Source organism: Hemiscyllium ocellatum, chromosome 40, assembly GCF_020745735.1.
Source record: "Hemiscyllium ocellatum isolate sHemOce1 chromosome 40, sHemOce1.pat.X.cur, whole genome shotgun sequence".
Taxonomy (NCBI): domain Eukaryota; kingdom Metazoa; phylum Chordata; class Chondrichthyes; order Orectolobiformes; family Hemiscylliidae; genus Hemiscyllium; species Hemiscyllium ocellatum.
In genome coordinates, this window is record NC_083440.1 from 17,016,561 (window position 1) to 17,033,352 (window position 16,792).

Consider the following 16,792-nt stretch of genomic DNA (forward strand, 5'->3'; position numbering starts at 1 on the left):
AAATTTCCTTGTTTTCCTTCTGCTCAAAGTGACAGGGCAATAAGCTGTACTGTAAATCTGGTATATTTATCTAAAGGGACAAAGTGCAAAAAGGCCACGCAAACCAGAGATGCTGTAAGCACCCCAATAGCGTGTAGTCACTTTTTGAGCCTCAGCAGTCTGGTTCGATCCATCAGCTTGGTGCCTGTCACTGAATACAAAGTGACTTTGCATCAGCATTACGATGATAGTCTCTGGTGTGCCCAGAGATGCAGTTTTAAGTGCACAAGCAGATTGTAAATGGATGACAGTTGTCATGGAATACACTTGGAGTATTGCGTACAGTTCTGATCACCACACTAACAGAAAGACATGGATGCTTTGGAGAAAGTACTGAAAACGTATGCCAGGATGTTGCCTGGTATCTGGGATTTTAGCGATGAAGAAAAGTTGGAAAGACTTTATTTAGTTTGGAAGGGCAAAGTGTATCGACACAGGCTTGGAGATGGAAGGGCCTATTCCTGTGCTGCATTGTTCTTTATTCTTAACTGCCTTTTTAAAGCTATACCAGCGTTGGCTGAAGCAGGACGTCCTCTGTCCACACTGGATGGACAGCTCTTCCCCTGTCTGCTGGCGATTAATTGTGCAGCCCTGACAGTCTTGCATTCATGATTACCCTATCCATGTGACCAGACTTCCTGATTCCTGTCCTGTTACCAGGATTTCATAGCTTCCAGTTATATCATGGTCCTTATCTTCAACACCAGCAGGAACTTCATTCCTGCTCCACGGACTTAACCCATTAGCCTTCCTTGTAATTCAGAGCTAGAAAGTGAGGATGCAAATATACTGCTGAGTATTGTTACCCTCTTGTCATTTAAACACTCCTGCAGTTTATTTTGTTGCAAGGTTTGTGAAAGTTTATTTTGTTCTTTCATTCACTCTGGTTTCCCCATCCCTTTCTTTGTCACTAAACCCTTTCATTTGCTGCTTTTTCCTGTTGTGATGAAAGCAGATGGTAGTCAGACATGAATTATACAGGATCAATCCAACTTTTCTTCTCAGTTAAATCTTGAGGACTTCACACAATAATAATAATAATTAATTATTATTATTATTATTATTATTATCATCAAGAACATTGTGGATTTACCCTCATTCCTCATTTTACTCTCGCCTATCCCCAGACTGCGCCATAACGGTCTCTCAGATTCTTGTGCCGAGGATCTTTCATCCGCTCTCAGTATAAACCAGTCATTGATGTATTTGGATCTTTCAGAAAACTCCTTCACAGACCAATCTGTTCCCTTTTTCCAATGCCTCAAATGGACCTGCAAGAGTCTACAGGAGGTTACGTGAGTATTTGTGAATTTTCTATATGATAAATAAAGTATGAACAGGATTCACTAAATTTAAAGCTTATATTTATCTATAAGTTTTATTGAAATGTAAACTTCAGTTTCCCTGTTATTGACACTAACTCTTTTTCCTGATGTAATTTTCATATTTCAGATTATGGGGCAATTGATTCAGTTCAAATGGGAAAAGACAACTGAAATCGCTGGAGTCACTGAGACCCAACCTGATTGTGTACACGTAGGCATTTCAATTTATATTGCCATTGCATTCAACATATGAACAATTATCTGATTTCCTCTCCTCTAAGTGGCTGAACTCCAGAGTGAAATCCTATTGGCTGTTGCTGAGGCTCTAGCTCGAGCTGGATGAGGGTGAGGGTGGTCTCCCATCGAGGTAAGAGGTCTAGCCACAGGGTCACCAAACTCGGGGGCTTGGCCCCATAGCACAGCTTCTGTAGGATATCCAGGTCTCAGTATTCTCCAGTTGGAAATACACACCCATGAAAGAGCCATAGTGGGGCTCCCTATGGGCTGCACAGTGTGACACTGACAATTACCCTAACGGCTTGGAAGTGATGACCCAAGAATTCCCAAGTGATATTTGCTCCTAGTGTCTCTGCTTGGGAAGTGAACCACCATGTGTTGAGGACAGGGGCTCTGCATCTGTGATAGATTCAAAAGGATCAAATAACTACTGTGTGGGCTGCCTTGGAGAGTATTGCAGCAGATACTGGCAGATTTTGCAACTGGGGAAATACACTGAAAAATAAGTACTTTGCTGCATTATCTCCATTAAGAAAGGAACAATTCCAGTGGCCAGGAATTTGTTGGAGCAGCACAGGCTGGAGTTGCATGTCAAGATCTTGCAGAAACCTGGACATAACACCCTGTGGCTATAGGTAAAAACAATGACAGCAGATGCTGGAAACCAGATTTTGGATTAGCGGTGCTGGAAGAGCACAGCGGTTCAGGCAGCATCCGAGGAGCAGCAAAATCGATGTTTCGGGCAAAAGCCCTTCATCAGGAATAAAGGCAGAGAGTCTGGAGCGTTGAGAGATAAGTTAGAGGAGGGTGGGGGTAAAGTAGTATGGAGTACAATAGGTGAGTGGGGAGGGGATGAAGGTGATAGGTCAGGGAGGAGGGTGGAGTGGATAGGTGGAAAAGAAGATAGGCAGGTCGGACAAGTCATGAGGAGATTGCTGAGCTGGAAGCTTGGAACTAGGGCGAGGTGGGAGTAGGGGAAATGAGGAAACTGTTGAAGTCCACATTGATGCCCTGGGGCTGAAGTGTTCCGAGGCGGAAGATGAGGCGTTCTTCCTCCAGGCGTCTGGTGGTGAGGGAGCGGCGGCGAAGGAGGCCCAGGACCTCCATGTCCTCGCCAGAGTGGAAAGGGGAGTTGAAATGTTGGGCCACAGGGCCATGTGGTTGATGTTCCCTAAAGCGCTTTGCTAGGAGGCGTCCAGTCTCCCCAAGGTAGAGGAGACTGCATCGGGAGCAATGGATGCAGTAAATAATATTAGTGGATATGCAGGTAAAACTTTGGATGTGGAAGGCTCCTTTAGGCCTTGAATGGAGGGGAGGGAGGAGGTGTGGGCACAGGTTTTGCAGTTCCTGTGGTGGCAGGGGAAAGTGCCAGGATGGGAGGGTGGGTTGTAGGGGGGGCGTGGACCTGACCAGGTAGTCACGGAGGGAACAGTCTTTGCAGAAGGCGGAAAGGGTTGGGGGGGGAAATATATCCCTGGTGGTGGGTTCTTTTTGGAGGTGGCTGAAATGTCGGTGGATGATTTGGTTTATGCAAAGGTTGGTAGGGTGGAAGGTGAGCACCAGGGACATTCTGTCCTTGTTACGATTGGAGGGCTGGGGTCTGAGGGCGGAGGTGCGGGATGTGGACGAGATGTGTTGGAGGTCATCTTTAACCTCCTGTGAAGGGAAATTGCGGTCTCTAAAGAAGGAGGCCATCTGGTGTGTTCTGTGGTGGAACTGGTCCTCCTGGGAGCAGATACGGTGGAGGAATTGGGAATATGGGATGGCATTTTTGCAAGAAGTAAGGTGGGAAGAGGTGTAATCCAGGTAGCTGTGGGAGTCGGTGAGTTTGCAAAAAAAATGTCAGTGTCGAGTTGGTCGTCATTAATGGAGATGGAAAGGTCCAGGAAGGGGAGGGAGGTGTCAGATATGGTCCAGGTAAATTTTAAGGTCAGGGTGGAATGTGTTGGTGAAGTTGATGAATTGCTCAACCTCCTCACGGGACGATGAGATGGCGCCAATGCAGTCATCAATATAGCAGAGGAAGAGGTGGGGAGTGGTGCCGGTGTAATTACGGAAGATCGACTGTTCTATGTAGCCAACAAAGAGACAGGCATAGCTGGGGCCCATACGTGTGCCAATGGCTACCCCTTTGGTTTGGAGAAAGTGGGAGGATTCGAAGGAGAAATTGTTAAAGGGGAGGACCAGTTTAGCCGAACGAATGAGTGTCGGTGGAAGGGTACTGTTGGGGACGTCAGGAGAGGAACAAACAGAGGGCTTGGAGGCCCTGGTCATGGTGAATGGAGGTGTAGAGGGTTTGGATATCCATGGTGAAGATGAGGCGTTGGGGGCCGGGGAAACGGAAGTCTTGGAGGAGGTGGAGGGCGTGGGTTGTGTCTCGAACGTATGTGGGGAATTCCTGGACTAGGGGGGATAGGACAGTGTCGAGGTAGGTAGAGATGAGTTCAGTGGGGCAAGAGCATGTTGAGACAATGGGTCGGCCAGGGTGGTTAGGCTTGTGGATCTTGGGAAGGTGGTAGAACCGGGCAGTGCGGGGTTCCCGGACTATGAGGTTGGAAGCTGTGGGTGGGAGATCTCCTTAGGTAATGAAGTTCCTTGGGGTCTTGGAGACGATGGTTTGGTCTGTGTGGTCTGGGCGATCCCCAGGGCATCAATGTGGACTTCAAGAGTTTCCTCATTTCCCCTACTCCCACCTCACCCTAGTTCCAAACTTCCAGCTCAGCAATCTCCCCATGACTTATCCTACCTGCCTATCTTCTTTTCCACCTATCCAATCCACCCTCCTCCCTGACCTAGCACCTTCATCCCCTCCCCCACTCATCTATTGTACTCCATGCTACTTTCTCCCGACCCCCACCCTCCTCTAGCTTATCTCTCCACACATCAAGCTCTCTGCCTTTATTCCTGATGAAGGGCTTTTGCCCGAAACGTTGATTTTGCTGCTCCTCGGAAGCTGCCTGAACCGTTGTGCTCTTCCAGCACCACTAAACCAAAATCCTGTGGATACCATCTGGGGAACTGAAGACTGATGGGAGACCCATTATCTGCAACTCTCCTAAAGAATTCACTAAGTTTGGAATATTTTGGAGGGTTCCACTTCTGAAAAGTTAAGTTACCCAGGATTGAGCTCGCTGGGTCCTACAGGATATAACTGCTCGACTGGGTCTGCAGAAGATGGTGAGAAAATCAACAAAAGGGAAAAACATACTTGACCTCATCCGTACCAATCTGCCAACTGCAGATGCATCTGTCCATGACAGTATTGGTAAGAGTGAGCACCACACTGTTCTTGTGGAGATGAAGCCCCACCCTCAAATTAAGAATAATGTCTAACGTATTGAGTGCCACGTAATCCCCGTGCTAAATATGGTGGCCTTCAAACAGATCTAGCAACTCAAGACTGAGTCCACAACACCCCTGTGGATACCATCAACAGTAGCAGAATTGTCTTTCAGTCTGTGACCTCATGGCCCGGCATATCCCCCCACTCAACATTATTACAATTAAGTCGGGGGATCAACTCTGGTTCAATGAAGAGTGTAGGAGTGCATGCCAGGAACAACATCAGGCATACCAGAAGTTGAGGTGTCAACTCGTGAAGCCACCAAACAGGACTATTTTTATGCCACACAATATAAGCAGCAAGTTGGAGACAGAGCAAAGCGATCCCACAACTAATGGATTAGATCTAAGCTCTGCAGTCCTGCCATATCGTGAATGGTGGTGAATGGTTAAACAACTCACTGGAGGAGGAGGCTCTTCCAATAACTCCATCCTCAATGATTGAAGAACCCAGCACATCCATACAAAAGGTAAGGGTGAAGCTTTCGCAGCAATCTTCAGCCAGAAGTGCCGAGTGGGTGATCCATCTCGGCTGCCTCCAGTGGCCCTCAGCATTACAGATACCAGTCTTCAGCCTATTTGATTCCCTCCTTGTAATAGCAAGAAATGGTTGGAAGCACCAGATACTGCAAAGGCTATAGGTCCTGGCATCATTCCAGGAACAGTACTCAAGATTTGTGCTCCAGAGCTTGCTGCTACTCTTGCTAAGCTGTTCCAGCACAGTTACAATGCTGGCATCTACCCGACAATGTGAAAAATTGTCCAAGTATGTCCTGTACATAAAAAGCAGGAAAAATCCAACCTGGCCAATTACCACCCCATCAGTCGATCATCAGTAAAGTGATGAAAGGTATCGTCAACAGTGCTATCAAGCAGCATCTGCTCAGCAACAACCTGCTTGGTGATGCCCGGTTTGGGTTCTGCCAGAGCCATTCAGCTTCTGACTTCATTACAGCCTTGGTTCAAATATGGATAAGAGAGCTGAATTCCTGTGGTGAGGCAAGAGTGTCAGCCCTTGACATCAAGGCTACATTTGATCCAGTCTGGCATCATAAGGTTTGGCAAAACTGGAATCAGTGGGTAGGGAAGAAACCTCCGATTAGAGTCATACTTGACACATAGGACGATGGTGATTGTTGGAGGTCAGTACCCTCGTCTCCAGGACATCTCTGCAGGAGTTTCTCAGGGTAGTGTCCTCTGATCGACCAACCTCAGCTGCTTCATCAATGACCTTTCCTCTCAGAAGGTCAGACAGGGGGATGGTCGCTGATGACTTCACAATGTTCAGCACCACTCATGACTCCTCAGACACTGAAGCAATCAATGTCCAAATTCAACAAGATCTGGACAATATCCAGGTTTGGGCTGACAAGTGACGAGTGACATTCCACACAAACACCAGGCTGATCATCACTAAGAGACTAACCATCAACTGTTGGCATGAATGTTGTTACTATCACTGAATACCCCATTATCAACATCCGAGGAGTTATCATTGATCAGAAAATCAATTTGACTCATAACATCAACACACTGGCTACAAAAGCAGGTCAGTGACTAGGAATACTGTGGTGAGTGACTCGCCTCCTGACTCCCAGAGCATGTCCACCATCTATAATGCACAAGTCGGGAGTGTGATGGAATACTCCCCATTTGTCTGGATGGGTACAGCTCCAACACCATCCAGGACAAAGCAGCCTGCTTTATTAGCAGCACCACCACCTTCAAATTCCCCTCTCGGCCCCTCATCATCCTGACTTAGAAACACTGTGGATTTTTGATTTTGTGAATGAGGTGGGTGAGCAGTATTTTGTTTGGATAATTGATTATTCGGTTAATTGATTTCCTCTGGGGCTTGGAGTTTAAGCCTGCTACCTGTCCAGGAGACTAGGCAGCAGCACACTGTGTGTGAACCCCCATCCACCGTCTGCGCCCCTGGCCAACCCACCCACGCCCATATTCCACCCCACCCCCCAACTTTTTACTGCAACTTTTTGACAGGTTCCACCTTTGCCCTGTACAGGACAATGGTGGAGGAATCATTTGGGAAAGGAGTGTTTAGGATTAACTCCTATGTTGAACTCCAGGGGAAGTGAGTGGGGAGAGAGGGAGGGTGGGATATCAGTCATAGACTCATAGAGATGTACAGCACAGAAACAGATCCTTCAGTCTAACTCATCCATGCCGACCAGATATCCCTCCAAACCCTTCCTATTCATATACCCATTCAAGTGGCTTTTTTAAATGTTGCATTTGTACCAGCCTCTGGCAGCTCATTCCATACACGTAACACCCTCTGCATGAGAAAGTTGCCCCTTGGGTCTCTTTTATGTCCTTTCCTTCTCACCCTAAACCTGTGCCCTCTCGTTCTGGACTCTCCCACTTTGTCTATTTATACTATCCATGCCCCTCCTGATTTTATTAACCTCTATAATGTCACCCCTCAGCCTCCGATGCTCCAGGACAAACAGCCCCAGCCTGTTCAGCCTCTCTCAATAGCTCAAATTCTCCAACCCACATTTGGAGACAGCTTTTCAGTTCTCGGCAGCATTTCAGTGAACCAAGTTCGTTTTTAAGCATTGTACCTGTAAATAAAAGACGCAATCAGGGTTGAAAAAGATCTTTAGAAACATTATGTCAATCGGGACCCTGAGATCCTCTTAGGCTAATGCAATATTTTCATAATTGAGGTTCCTCTGTATATTCCTGTTCTTTTACTGTCAATTGGGTCAAAATCCTGGAATTCCCTCCCTCAAGCGATTGAGGAAGGTAGCTCCCCAATGCTGTCTCAAGGTCAACTAGTGATGGGCAATAAATGTTGGCCCAGCCAGTAACATTCACATCCCACAACATGAATAAATTTGACAAAAAAGGAAATGTTAGGCAGTGAAGACCCCAACCCAATACCATTTAAAAAGTCATTTTGGCCATTGCCTTCCCTCAGGTGTGCCAACCTCGATACTTGCCCAGCACCTCTCTGTCAACCCTGACATTTTTCGAAACTCTTCCATTGGCTTCAAAATCCTCAACCACCAGCCCCCACAGCCCTAATACCATTCAGTCCTAGCTACATAAGCAGTCCACTACTTTTATGGTACCTCACGTTCTTACCCTTTCTGAGTAGCTGTAGTGGTCTCTGTGCTGCTGGAATTTAAATTGCAGACTCCGCACGCCGCTGAAATAAAGGGGCCGGCTTGACTTCCCCCAGTACCCCTGCACTCAGGGAAACTGTATTCATTTCAACTACACTCTGCATTTGATGGGGCTGGAGTCAGAATTTTCAGCTACAAAGGTGGAGCTCAGTACTAACATTTTGGGGGGGAAAAAAAGGAGAACCAATCACTAAGAATATTTGGGCCCGTGTATTAAATGCAGACTCTGTCCCATTGTTATTACTGTTATTTTCAACCGGACAACTGAACAGAAGTGAAATGGTGCACACCATCTGGAGCATGTCAAATAAAGAATTGACCTGGTAAATTCTCCTGCATGCTGAAAAAAAAACTTGTGCAAGTAGTTGATTCAGTCTGAACTACACTGCAGTAAATGGACATCTAGTGTCCATGTCTAAACTACCGAGGGTATAATGTATGGAGTCTGGTCTTAACAGAGCAAGGTTATCAACAGTTATACAGGAGGAAGACAGCTTGATATTCTGAGTCAGGTTCCTTATGCCATAACTCTGTTCTGTTGGTACTGTTTTTCAGAATCTGATGGATCTACAATACATGATGTTATTTCCTGCTTTATTTTACATCCGATCCGATGTCGTTTGACCATTCTCGCCTCGCTCTTGTAAAGTAATGACAAAGTTTCACCATATTTATCAGACTTCACAAATCACTGAATGGGAACAGATAATAACAGTGAAATCAAAGATACAAGAAGGCTACCCAAAAGTAACCTCTCGGGGAAATTTAAATCAGTGACTTTACCAGCAACCTCCACATTTGGGAAGTGAAAGAAAACTGGTTTTATGGAGTGGAATCCATACCATGCAGTAAGAGGCGCAATGTGTCTGCACCGACCTTCCAAAGAGCATTCCAGCTTATCCCCATATCCCTGCATTTTCCGGGGCGAATCCAGTGAACCTGCACACACCTTTGGGCTGTGGGAGGAAACTGGTGCCTCTGGTGGAAATACCCGCAGACGTGAAGAAGATGCAGACTGCACACAGACAGTCACCTGAGGCTGGGTTTAAACCTGAGTCCCTGGTGCTATGAGGTAACAGTGCAAACTGTTGAGTCACTGCTGCCCTTCAAATATTTGGACTTTAAAACATTTTGCTGTGATTTTTTTAATGTCAATTTCTCATCCGAGCGGAAAGTAGGAGGACAAATGTACTGCAGGTACCAGGGAACTCTGTTTAAGTGGGTCGGATCTGTTGTGTCCATTTGAACAGAGGGTGCAATGAATTAATGCCTCAGCGGTGACAGCAGCAGTTAAAAGAAAAGAGTTGGGCAGGGTACAGTAGCATAGCCCACTGACTGTTCCCATTTTAGGCAAGTTCACAAATGCTGTGCAGAAGGACTTGGGTGTCCTGCATGAATCACAAAAAGTTGGTTTGCAGGTGCAACAGGTAATTAGTAAGACAAATGGAATATTGCCTTCCATTCATAGAGGGATGGTGCTTAAAAATAGTGAGGTTATGCTGCAGCTGTACAGGGTGCTGGTGTGGCCACCTGTAGAGTACTACTTGCAGTTTTGGTCTCCTTACTTAAGAAAAGATGTACTCTCATTGGAACGAGTGCAGAGGAGACGCCTGAATTCAGAGGGTTGGCTTATGATGAGAGATTGCGTCGACTGGGACTATACTCATTGGAATTTAGAAGAATGAGCGGAATTATACAGAAAGATATAAAATTATGAAGGGAGGAGATAAGCTAGAAACAGGCTGTTTCCACTGGTGGGTGGAACTAGAACTGGGGGAATAGCATCAAAATAAAAGAAGAGATTTAGGACTGAGTTGAGGAGGAACTTCTTTACCCAAAGCATTGTAAATCTGTGGAATTTCCACCCAGTGAAGCAGTTAAGTTTACCTCACAGCAAAGGTAATTCCTTTCCTGTTCAAAGATCTAAGGGTTACAGTGAGTCAGTGGGTAAATGGAGCTGCGTCCACAGAAAAATCAGTTGTGATCTTGGCAGAGCATGGTCAATGAGCCAGATGGCGTACTGCTGGTCCTGTTTCTTACATTCTAATCAACAGCATTTGATAGACTACTGAATGGATTCAGCAACCATGGACACTGATCTAAACTATAAATTAATAATCACTTGATTTAGTGAATTCTTGCTGATGGTGACAGTGAGTTATGGAGTCATAGAGCTGTACAGCATGGAAGCAGACCCTTTGATCCAACCTGTCCATGCCAACCAGACATCCCAACCCAATCTGGTCCCACCTGCCAGTACCCGGCCCATATCCCTCCAAACCCTTGCTATTCATATACCCATCCAAATGCCTCTTAAATGTTGTCATTGTAACAGTCTCCACCACATCCTCTGGCAGCTCATTCCATACACGTACCACCGTTCTGCGTGAAAATGTTGTCCTTAGATCTCTTTTATATATTTCCCCTCTCACCCTAAAACTATGCCCTCTAGTTCTAGACTCCCCGACCCCAGGGAAAAGACTTTGTCTATTTATCTTATCCATGCCCCACATAATTTTGTAAACCTCTATAAGGTCACTCCTCAGCATCCGACGCTCCAGTGAAAACAGCCCCAGCCTGTTCAGCCTCTCCCTGTAGTTCAGATTCTCCAACCCTGGCAACATCCTTGTAAATCTTTTCTGAACCCTTTCAAGTTTCACAACATCTTTCCGATAGGAAAGAGACCAAAATTGCACGCAATATTCCAACCGTGGCCTAACCAATGTCCTATACAGCCGCAACATGATCTCCCAACTCTGTACTCAATACTCTGACCAATAAAGGAAAACATACCAAATGCTGCTTTCACGATCCAATCTACCTGCGTCTACACTTTCAAGGAGCTATGAACCTGCACTCCAAGGTCTCTTTGCTCAGCAACACTCCCTAGGACCTTACCATTAAGTGTATACGTCCTGCCAAAATTTGCTTTCCTAAAATGCAGCACCTCACATTTATCTGAATTAAACTCCATCTGCCATTTCTCAGTCCATTGGCCCATCTGCTCCAGATCCTGTTGTAATCTGAGGTAACCCTCTTTGCTGTCCACCACACCTCCAATTTTGCTGTCATCTGCAAACTTACTAACTGTACCTCTTATGCTCGCATCAAAATCATTTATGTAAATGACAAAAAGTAGAGGGCCCAGCACCGATCCTTGTGGCACTCCACTAGTATGAAAAGCAACCCTCCACCACCACCCTCTGTCTTCTACCTTTGAGCCAGTTCTGTATCTGAATGGCTAGTTCTCCCTGTATTCCATGAGATCTAACCTTGTTAATCAGTCTCCCATGGGCAACCTTTTCGAACGCCTTACTGAAGTCCATATAGATCACATGTACTGCTCTGCCCTCAATCGACTTTGCTACTTTTTCAAAAAATGCAATCAAATTTGTGAAACATGATTTCCCACGCACAAAGCCATATTGACTATCCCGAATCAGTCCTTGCCTTTCCAAATACATGTACATCCTGTCCCTCAGGATTCCCTCTAACAACTTTCCCACCACCGAGGTCAGGCTCACCTGTCTATAGTTCCCTGGCTTGTCTATACCGCCCTTCTTCAACAGTGGCACCACGTTTCCCAACCTCCAGTCTTCCGGCACCTCACCTGTGACTATTGATGATACAGATATCTCAGCAAGAGGCCCAGCAATCACTTCTCTAGCTTCCCACAGAGTTCTCGGGTACACCTGACCAGGTCCTGGGGATTTATCCACCTTTAACCGTTTCAAGACATCCAGCACTTCCTCCTCTGTAATCTGGGCATTTTGTATGATGTCACCATCTATTTCCCTACAATCTATATCTTCCATATCCTTTTCCATAGTAAATACTGTTGCAAAATATTCAGTTTGTATCTCCCCCACTTTCTGTGGCTCCACACAAAGTGCACCTTGCTGATCTTTGAGGGCTAAAACGTGAGGTCTGCAGATGCTGGAGATCAGAGCTGAAAATGTGTTGCTGGTTAAAGCACAGCAGGTCAGGCAGCATCCAAGGAACAGGAAATTTGACGTTTCAGGCCAGCGCCCTTCACCAGGAATTCCTGATGAAGGGCTCTGGCCCGAAACGTCGAATTTCCTGTTCCTTGGATGCTGCCTGACCTGCTGTGCTTTAACCAGCAACACATTTTCAGCTCTGATCTTTGAGCAGCCCTATTCTCTCCCTAGTTACCCTTTTGTCCTTAATATATTTGTCAAAACCCTTTGGATTCTCCTTAATTCTATTTGCCAAAGCTATCTCAGGTCCCCGTTTTGCCCACCTGATTTCCCTCTTAAGTATACTCTACTTTCTTTTTACTCTTCTAAGGATTCACTTGATCTATCCTGTCTATACCTGACATATGCTTTCTTCTTTTTCTTAATCAAACCCTCAATTTCTTTAGTCATCCAGCATTCCCTAAACCTACCAGGCTTCCCTTTCACCCTGACAGGAATATACTTTCTATGGATTCTCGTTATCTCATTTCTGAAGGCTACCCATTTTCCAGCCGTCCCTTAACCTGCGAACATCTGCCTCCAATCAGCTTTCAAAAGTTCTTGCCTCATACCATCAAAATTGGCCTTTCTCCAATTTCGGACTTCAACTTTTAGATGTGGTCTATCCTTTTCCATTACTATTTTAAAATGAATAGAAATCTGGTCTCTGGCCCCAAAGTGCTCCCCCACTGACACGCCAGGAGAAAGTGAGGACTGCAGATGCTGGAGGTCAGAGCTGAAAAATGTGTTGCTGGAAAACCTCAGCAGGTCAACAGCATCCAAGGAGCAGGAAAATTGATGTTTCATGCATAAGCCCTTCTTCAGGAATCCACTGACACCTCAGTCACCTGCCCTGCCTCATTTCCCAAGAGTAGGTCAAGTTTTGCACCTTCTCTAGTCGGTACATCCACATACTGAATCAGAAAATTGTCTTGTACATACTCAAGAAATTCCTCTCCATCTACACCTTTAACACTATGGCAATCCCAGTTGACGTTTGGAAAGTTAAAATCCCCTACCATAACCACCCTATTATACCTACAGATACCTGAGATCTCCTTACAAGTTTTTTTCTCAATTTCCCTCTGACTATTGGGGGGGTCTATAATACAATCCCAATTAGGTGATCATTCCTTTCTTATTGCTCAGTTCCACTCAAATAACTTCCCTGGATGTAATTCCAGGAATATCCTCCCTCAGCACAGCTGTAATGCTATCCCTTATCAAAAATGCCACTCGCCCTCCTCTCTTGCCTCTTTTTCTATCCTTCCTGTAGCATTTGTATCCTGGAATATTAAGCTGCCAGTCCTGCCCATCCCTGAGCCATGTTTCCGTAATTGCTATGATATCCCAGTCCCATGTTCCTAACCATGCCCTGAGTTCATCTGCCTTCCCTGTTAGGCCCCTGGCATTGCAATTTATTAGTTTAATTTATTAGTCCTACCTTGTCCCTGACTGTTTGACTAACTTCTGTTCTCAGCTGTACCTGTCTCAGATCGATCTCTTTCCTCACTATCTCCCTGGGTCCCACCCCCATGCCCACCCCCACCGTACTAGTTTAAATCCTCCCAAGCAAGTCTAGCAAAGTTCCCTGCCGGTATATTAGTCCCCTTCCAATTTAGGTGCAATCTGTCCTTGTACAAGTCACCTCTACCCCAAAAGAGATTCCAATGATCCAAAAATGTGAATCCTTCTCCCATACACCAGATCCTCAGCCATGCATTCATCTCCTCTATCCTCCTATTCCTGCCCTCACTAGCTCGTAGCACTGGGAGTAATCCAGATATTACTACCCTTGTGGCTATCCCTTTTTAAATTTCTGCCTAACTCTCTGTAATCTCCCTTCAGAGTCTCAACCTTTTCCGTTCCAATGTGGACAATGGCCTCTTGCTGGCCCCTCTCCCTGTGAGAACATTCTGCACCCTCTCTGAGACATCCTTGATCCTGGCACCAGGGAAATAACACACCATTCTGCTTTTTCTCTGCTGGCCACAGAAATGTCTGTCTGTACCTCTGACTACAGCATCCCCTAACACAATTGATCTCTTGGAAGCCAACGTATCCTTAGTTGCATTAGAGCCAGTAACACTACCAGAAACTTGGTTGTTTGTGCTACATTTCCCTGAGAATCCATCACCCCCTACATTTTCCAAAACAGCATAGCTGTTTGAAATGGGTATATCCACAAAAGACTCCTGCCCTAGGTGCTGACTTTGCTCACCCTTCCTGGAGTTAACCCATTTATGCGACTGCATCTGTGACTTTTCCCCCCTTCCTGTAACTATGACAGTCTCTCATTCAATATGCTTTGTTCTATTTATGAATTGTATTTTATTAATGTTGCTGGGTGATCCTAGGTATTGGTTCCATCTCCCTAATGTGGGATTACATTACCTCTCACACAGACAGTCACGGCATGATCCCCTCTGCTGAGGATTGACATCCATAGAGTCCAGTAGAGGGCGATTGCTTTTGGTAGTGTGCATACTGTAATTGACTCTGTGCTGAGTGTAAGCATGTTGAAAACCATTTGTGTCAAGCAGCTTTTTCTCAGCAGTGACTATCAATGAGCTATTAATGTGAAAGCAAAACAGCCTGGAAGTATCATTTGGCTTATTCCTAGAAATGAAGTACATTGTTCAAAAGTGTTGTGTTCAATTCCATCATACACTTATGTTCAATTTTGTAAACACCAACTTGTATCTATTTGTCTAATAGTCTTTGTGATCAATTGTAACTATGGAGTGTTAATTGTATACTCGACTTATCATGATTTTGGCTGAAGCTCAGTCATTAGGCTTGCTGACATGTTTGTTTTAGTTTCATAACTTTATACTAAGAATCTTTTGCTCAATTGTCCAAGAACTTTGTGTTAATTTGTGAACTTGTACCTTTTTTGCAAAAAGCTTGATGTTTGTTTGCGGAATAAACCTGTTCTCATGAACAAATGCTCGCTCGCTTGCTGTCACACTCTCACACTGCACACGGTCACATGCGTGCACACATTCACTCACACGGTTACACAGGCACATGGAATGATAAAATATGTTGGGATTTTCAAATATTAAAGCTCCATGAAAGAATCCCTGTGTGTCAGATGAACATAGGACATTCACACACCTGGCTCACTCTCAGGTCTCCCCTCCTGTATCACACTCCCGATTGGAGTCAGATCCTGTGCTTGGGAGCATGACATGGCACACTGCATAGGAGGACAGTCCATGTGGCTGTTCAAACCCAGCAATCTAACAGGGGATCAGAACAGAGAATCAAACCAAGAACTTGGTGTTGAATTTTTGGAGTGAGTTGAAATCTGCATCTCTCATCAGATTATACCTGCTGTTATTTTTTTTCTGAGTATGATATAATTGTGGGAACTTTACTCCATCAAGCTCAATGTTTTACTTGACCAGGGAGGGAATAATGGGGACAGTGTAGAGGGAACTTCATTCTGTATCTAACTCCATGCTGCCCCTTCCCTGGAAGTGTTTAATGGAAATACAGTAAAGGAAGCTTTACCGTGTACCTAACCACATACAATCCCTGTCCTGAGACTATTGATGGGAACAGTGTGGGATTTAACTGAACAACTGATCCATGTATGCTATTTTGGAAAATGTAGGGGGTGATGGATTCTCAGGGGAATGTAGCATGAAAAGCCAAGTTTCTGGTAGTGAAACTGGTTCTAATGCAAAGAGGGGTATGTTGGCTTCCAAGAGAGAGTTCCAAATCTCTCCCTCTCTTTGTGATTGAAAGTGATTCCTAACATCTCCCCTGAATGCTCTAAGCCCACATTTTCAGACTCTGTTCTCTCTTGTTCTAGAATCTCCAAACAGTAGGAATCATTGCTTTGATCTACCACTTGTCCTTTTCATATCTTGAAGCTATCGATCAGATCACCCCTCAAGCTTCTTAATTCTAGAGGAAACTAGCCACATTTATGCAATCTTTCCTCCGAATGCAACTGCTGAGGTCCAGGATAATTCTTGTAAATCTCCTTTGTGCTCCCTCTTTGTTCTCTAATCTGGTAGCTACACACTTGCTTGCATTGAACCCCATCTAACACAGTTATCCCCATTCACCCAGTCTATCAATCTCTCCTTGTAGTTGGTGGTACTATCTGCACTTTCTACAGTCCTGCCTAACTTTGTCACAGAGTCATTGAATCAGAGTCCTACAGCAGGGAGACAGACCCTTCAGCCTCAACTGGTCCATGCTGACCAAAATGTCCATTCACACTCACCCCATTTCCTGCACTTGGTCCATATCCTCCTAATCCTTTCCTATCCATATATTCATCCAAATGCCCTTGAAATATATTACAAATACATTAAGGGCAAAAGAGTAACTGGGGAGAGAATAAAAGTGGACAAATCCCCAGGACCTGATCAGGTGTACCCTCGAACTCCGTGGGAAGCTAGGGAAGTGGTTGCTGGGCCTCTTGCTGAGATATGTGTTTCATCAATAGTCACAGATGAGGTGCCAGAAGTCTGGAGGTTGGCTAAGAGGGTGCCACTTTTTAAAAAGGGTGGTAAGGACAATCCAGAGAACTATAGGCCAGTGAGCCTGACGTTGGTGCAGGTTCTTGGTAGGAATCCTGAGGGACAGGATATACATGTATTTGTAAAGACAAGGAATGATTAGGGATAGTCAACATGGCTTTGTGCATGGGAAATCATTTTCACAAACTTGATTGAGATTTTTGAAGAAGTAACAAAGA

General features: G+C 45.2%; 1 long non-coding RNA gene across 1 annotated transcript; it reads left to right on the forward strand.

Annotated features, from left to right (window-relative positions):
• Window positions 1–1,256: 1,256 nt before the first annotated feature.
• LOC132834520 (uncharacterized) lies at window positions 1,257–10,221 on the forward strand. Its single transcript, XR_009647193.1, has 3 exons — window positions 1,257–1,334; window positions 1,492–1,575; window positions 8,651–10,221. It is a non-coding gene; the product is annotated as an uncharacterized LOC132834520 (long non-coding RNA).
• Window positions 10,222–16,792: the final 6,571 nt, after the last annotated feature.